Genomic DNA, 6,000 nt, shown 5'->3' with positions numbered 1-6,000 from the left:
TAGTCCTCCAAATATAATGTGCAGCAACTGCTCTAAAGCCAATCCGTGATGAGAAATAACATGTGCCAAGTGGAGAGAGCTCAACTCCAAATCAAGTGGTTATCTGAACTAGCCATGCAACCTCTTTGGGCCTGACCTGAGAGGATAAGCAGACACCATCCACGGATTATGAAACATCCCCTCACATAACAGTACTTAAATGATGTAAAAAGTGTGCTTTGTGGTTCCATAAACTGTGGGTGAATTCCAGCTGAGAAGAAGACACGAGTTTTAATGCTGAGGTTTACACTGTAAGATGATTTGTAATAAAACTACTTCAAAGAGGAAACAGCTTTAAAATCCTTCTTAACTTAATCTCTTCCTCCTTCTCAGACTTGCTGCAGTTTTATTTACTTTTTAGATAGGGATCCACTTACAGGACGATATTGGATGGCTGCCTCAGACAGGCTCTGTTGAAACTATATTTGCTTACTGCATATGGCATGTTATGAGGCCTAAGGCAACTTTTGAAGGAAACAAAATCAACTGCAGTTGCTGATATTTTCAACCGTATGGTCCTAATTTCCAAAGATTCAGGGATCAAAAAGCAGAGGGAGAGAATGCTGAAAGAGCAGACTCATTTATAAATTTTATAACAGCAAATATGAGATAGAAAACAGACCCTTCCCCACTAGTAGTATGGGTACAGGCAAGGAGAATAAGCCAAGTTGAACACAATTTTTGTGAAATTGCCTAAACAAAAGGAAAGAAGGTCACGCATCCTTCCCTTCCTCACCTCATTCAGTCCCTACCTAGGTATCGGTCCGCACCTTGATGGGAGCGGCTGAATCCTGTTTCTTGCAAGGAGAGGGCTGAAAGGAAAAGCACTGTCTCCTTCACTTGGTAGCTTGAATTGATTACAACTGAGACTGCTGGCACACACCAGGTTTCTTCAGACTTCTTTCCACTGAGACACTGTGGGAAATACGCATACGGGCCTGTGGGAGTACAGTCAAGCTCCAGAAAAAGAAATGAAAACAACATCAGAGTTATTTATAGGGAAGATCCCGATGAGTCTGGAGTCATGAGTTGGACTGAATCACTTCTATTTTTTTCACATCTTTGCTTTGGTTCCAACTGCCTCATGTCCAGTTACCTACATCTGTAATGGATGGTAAAGATATTCGATTTTTCCTTGTACAATTTACTTGATTAGCACATGTACATGTTACAGTCTGTTTAAACACTGAGAGGGTGGGCAGTGGAGAAGAGGGCTGCTGTTCCCTTCCTGCTGGCAGCTGAACATGTTCAGGCTGGAGAAATAGGATGGAGTGATTTAGTGGCAGACTGAAAGACCTCTTGGAAGTATGAAGATCTTTTTGGAAGGGATCAAAAGTTAATGTTTCCAGATGATGGGAGATGGAAGACTCACAGAGGACAGTTTTTCAAAGCCGGTGAAAAAGCAAAGCTGCAAAGTAATACTGGGGGAAGGGACCTATCCTGCAAGGACATAAGGAGCAGTCAATTTTACAGTCTCTGTTGTCAGCTGTCTCACCTAGTGGATTTGAGATTTCCCTACATACAGAGTTCTCTTGTTCCTGTTTAGTGGGCTTGTGTCACAACATAATGGTAATACTTACAAACCTTTACGGTCTTTTGTTGTCAATAAGCATGACGAAAGGGTGTCCATGTATTTGTATAAATGAGTGAGAGAGGAGATGAATTTCAGCTCAGACTATAGCTTTGTAGATAGCCTTCACAACCCTCTTGGAAAGGAGGACATCTTCCTTCCAATTTGCTAGAGATTCCTTCTCCTCTGTATTCCTTTCAAGGTAACAACTGCAAAAAAACATGCAACTAGGGAGAATCAATATCCTTTACCATTTTTTTCTACTCATTTTGCTTGTACTTGTGGTTGCGTTCCTGTCTTTCCAGCTTGAGTTCAAAGGACTTTCTCAGAATGATTCCAGAAGATGAAGCTCTGGTCTTCAGTTATTAGATTTCTGCTGACTTCAGAGGAGCCATAATTTTGCGAGTGTCATGTCTGGTCTTCTGGTGGTAAGCTCTGTTAACCCTGTGTGAGAGGGATATGGAACATCTACTATTGTCAGACTCCTGAATCCTGAGAAGACAAACCAGAGCTACAGGAAGATCAGCTACCTGTGTACCCATCTGGTCAAAAGGCATTTTATTCCCAGATGAGTTTTAACAGCAGTATCAGTTAATGCCCAGGGAGTTTCTAGCATTTCCATAGCAGCCAGTGACATGAGATAGAAGAATTTAGAAGACAAACAGAATGGGAAACACAAGACTGCAGAAAATATTTTGTTACAGGCAGAAATCCTGTTCTGCACAGATGACTCATCACAACACAAAAATTCTCCCACGGGAAAATCAGGGGATGCAAAATGATGGAAGGAAAATCCACAGAAAACCTGCACACATATGTTTGCAGATACACTGGCCCACACTCCTTGTTTTCTTGAAATATAGATTCATTTACTATTGTGCAATGTGTTGATAAAGTGTTAGCAAACTAGGATGGGTGCCTGAGTCACACCTACGAAGGTGCCTAATTTGACCGTCCCTATATTCTATCAATTACACTCTCTTATTCATCCTTTTTTGCCATGGAAGACACTCACAGCATTGATGATACCTTACAAAACTATAACAATGCCAAGGCTGCCCCAGAGCCAACAGCTGGAAAAAATGAGCTTGTTGCTTTAAGGTGAGATTCTGTATTAAAATAATTCTTTAAAGGGAAAAGAAAAATCTTGAGGAATATAAAAAGCCACTATAACTTCCAACACTGTGATATTGTAATGTGTAGTACTACATACTCATAGGGACCCTTTAACATTTCAAATTGTTGGCCTTATGCTTATTCTTGTCAAAGTGGTTGTGCATAACTCAGCTTTCATTAAAAGCAGATTTTCTTTCATCATGAGCTTTTTAACACTTTAGCTTTGAATTTGGAAATCTTTAAATGCAATCAGCACAGAAACCATTTTTACCAAGGCTTTCCTACCCCTGATTCTTCTTTGTATTCTTTGTCGTGATGGTTATGTATCTCAAAAGAACAGCATGGTGAAAGTTCGGCTGCCACTCGCTGTGATTGTGTTTTAGGTGGGAATGGTTTAGCATGAAGAACTTCATTCAGCATAGAAAATAAATAAATTCCCACACTCATTGCAGTGCCTGCCAGAAATCATCTTTCTATTTACAACTGAATGACCTGAATTACCTCTTTACACATATAGATGAACCAAGACTCCGTAGGCAATCAAAAGAGCACTGCACAATTTTAGATGCTGATCTCTGAAGTAGAATGGCAAGAAGTCCAGAATTGTGTTTAGTGGAAAATTCAGGTCTCAAAATGTATTTTCCAGTCTGATGCAGAACAGAACTTATATTTTGCAAATGCGTTTTCGGTTACACATGCAAAACAACCCCTTGCCTTCCCTGGAACACACTGACAGTCCGGTGTCTAGAGGCCTGCTCTGAGGTGTGGGATGGCTGGATTCTGATTCCTCATCTGCTCAAATGGCGTAGAAAGAAGCGATCCTGGGCATTCACCTTCTCAGAGTCTCCTGGATTATTCTGTTATTATCCTATATTGGGCGTTTTCTTAAGGAATAGTAAGAAAAATGCATTTGCGTGGGGTAATTTCTTCACTAAAGTAAATGCACTCCTTGGGAGAATATTCATTTGGATAAAAGATTTCAAGTCTTGTGTGCATGCATGTGTGAAGGTGCCCCTTTGCTCTTCCCGTGTGTGCACACACTCTGCTCTTTGCTAACCTGGTTTGAGCATCACTTTGCGCTTCTGCTGGCACAGTGGCAAGTCCTTCTTCAGGCAGAGGCAAACCTCTCACACACACGTGCCTTCATGACATGTGCCTCTGAGCTTGAGAAACCCTCCTTAAAATTTCAGGCATCCACCACGTAACTGTGATTATCTGCAAATTCCCCAGGCAGCTCCATTCTGACAAGATTCGATTTTGTGTAATGCAAAATACGTATTCATCCATTTTTTTAGAAATTTTGTCATGGCATATTGACTCCCATCATCAGGCCGTACTCTGGAACTGATGAGATTGCAGCTGTTTGTGGCGTGCATCGCCTACATTTTACAAAGTGCCTTCCACTCTTGATTTTCAATTGCAACAACCCACCAAAGATGTGCTGCTTCACAGCTTGGGGCTTTAAGTCACCGGAGTGAAAATGCAGATTGGAAGAGTAGATTGAAGGAAAGTCATAGTTGGAGTAGAAAAGAAATAATAGATCTGCTTTCTGGAACAAATAGCAGCTCTTCTGGTTTCCAGCAATAAAATCAGGAAAAAAGGCCAAAAGGCATGAACATTTAAACAAACGACTTGAAGATCTTGAAGAAGAAATGACAGTGGGAGCTCGGAGAACCATTGCCAACTTTCCAGTAAATCCTCCTTTGTTTGTTTGGGTTATTTTTGTACAAGAAGGAGGTAGGGTGAGAGAAAGAAGTTTAAATAAGGGCTTCCTAACCATGTGGGTTGAGGTAGGAGATTATACTTTCATACTGGTTGCATGCAGAGAAATAGTTATTTTACAGTTTTAAAGGGGAAGCTGTTAAAAAATAAATGGGGGAGAAAAACAGAGAGTAATAGCAACCCAGCAGCAGAACCTCTGAAAATTGAAGCTTTGGGGAAGAGTAAACAACGAAAAATATGTCACTGGTAGATGTCTTCCTAACATAAGAAAACTTCTGGAAGAGGACATTGCCCAAACCTCTTATTCATGCCTTCTGTACTGCTTGATGTCCAGAGATACAGAATCACAGAATCACAGCATGGCAGGGGTTGGAAGGGACCTCTGTGGGTCACCCAGTCCAACCCCCTGCCGAAGCAGGGTCACCCAGAGCAGGCTGCACACGACTGTGTCCAGGCGGGTCTTGAATATCTCCAGAGAAGGAGACTCCACAGCGTCCCTGGGCAGCCTGTTCCAGGGCTCCGTCACCCTCAGAGTGAAGAAGTTCTTCGTCATGTTCAGCTGGAACTTCCTGTGCTTCAGTTTGTGCCCATTGCCCCTTGTCCTGTCACTGGGCACCACTAAAAAGAGTCTGGCCCCATCCTCCTGACACCCACCCTGCAGATATTTAGAGGCATTTCTAAGGTGTCCTCTCAGCCTTCTCTTCTTCAGCCCAGCTCCCTCAGCCTTTCCTGGTAGGAGAGATGCTCCAGTCCCTTCATCATCCTCGTAGCCCTCCGCTGTACAGCCTCTAGTAGCTCCTCATCTTTCTTGAACTGGGGAGCCCAGAACAGGATGCAGCACTCCAGATGGGGCCTCACTAGGGCAGTGACTCAACTGTATCCACAGATGTATCTGCATTTCTCTTCTGGGCAACATGGGCTTTGCTTGCTGGAGGCTGTGCTTTGTGACCTCGGTGTTATCTCCTTCCTCCTTACTCCTGTAACAGGTAAAACCCCACATACAACCTTTTGTCTTGGATGTTGTTCTGCCTTCCCAAGTTAAATGCTTGCAGAAGGAAAATAGAACTACGTTGTGGGTTCTTTTTTGCCTCTCTTTCTTTCTTTGTTTCATTTATGATGATTTGGCAAGTCTATGCCAAACCTCAGTCCAACAGAGCTTTGAGAGAGACATCTCTGTTAGAGACAGGGACTGCCACAAGGCTGAAAATGCTCCATAAATATGTTGCTTATTTTTCACATCTAATATATTCCCTTAAAGTCTCTGCACTTTATTTGGAAGCTGAGCAAAATGGACCAGACTCCACTGTAATATTTCATTAACTTTGCTGGAGTAACACCCCTCCTTTGGTGTGCTGTGTTATTTAATACTTAGCCACAGACTCCGCTGTGAAATGCCAGCATTCTTTCCAGAAAAAACACTATTCATGTTAAGAATTCACGTTGCCATTTAATTATTAATTGTGCTTTAATTGGCTGTCATAAATTCATTTGCCCTTTTATCTGCAACAATGACTCTTTGGAACTGTTATGACTGCCTGCAAGTATGAGTAATG

The sequence above is a fragment of the Opisthocomus hoazin genome, chromosome 5 (genome assembly GCF_030867145.1).
Source record: "Opisthocomus hoazin isolate bOpiHoa1 chromosome 5, bOpiHoa1.hap1, whole genome shotgun sequence".
In the NCBI taxonomy this organism is placed as follows: Eukaryota; Metazoa; Chordata; class Aves; order Opisthocomiformes; family Opisthocomidae; genus Opisthocomus; species Opisthocomus hoazin.
This window is presented reverse-complemented; position numbering follows the sequence as displayed.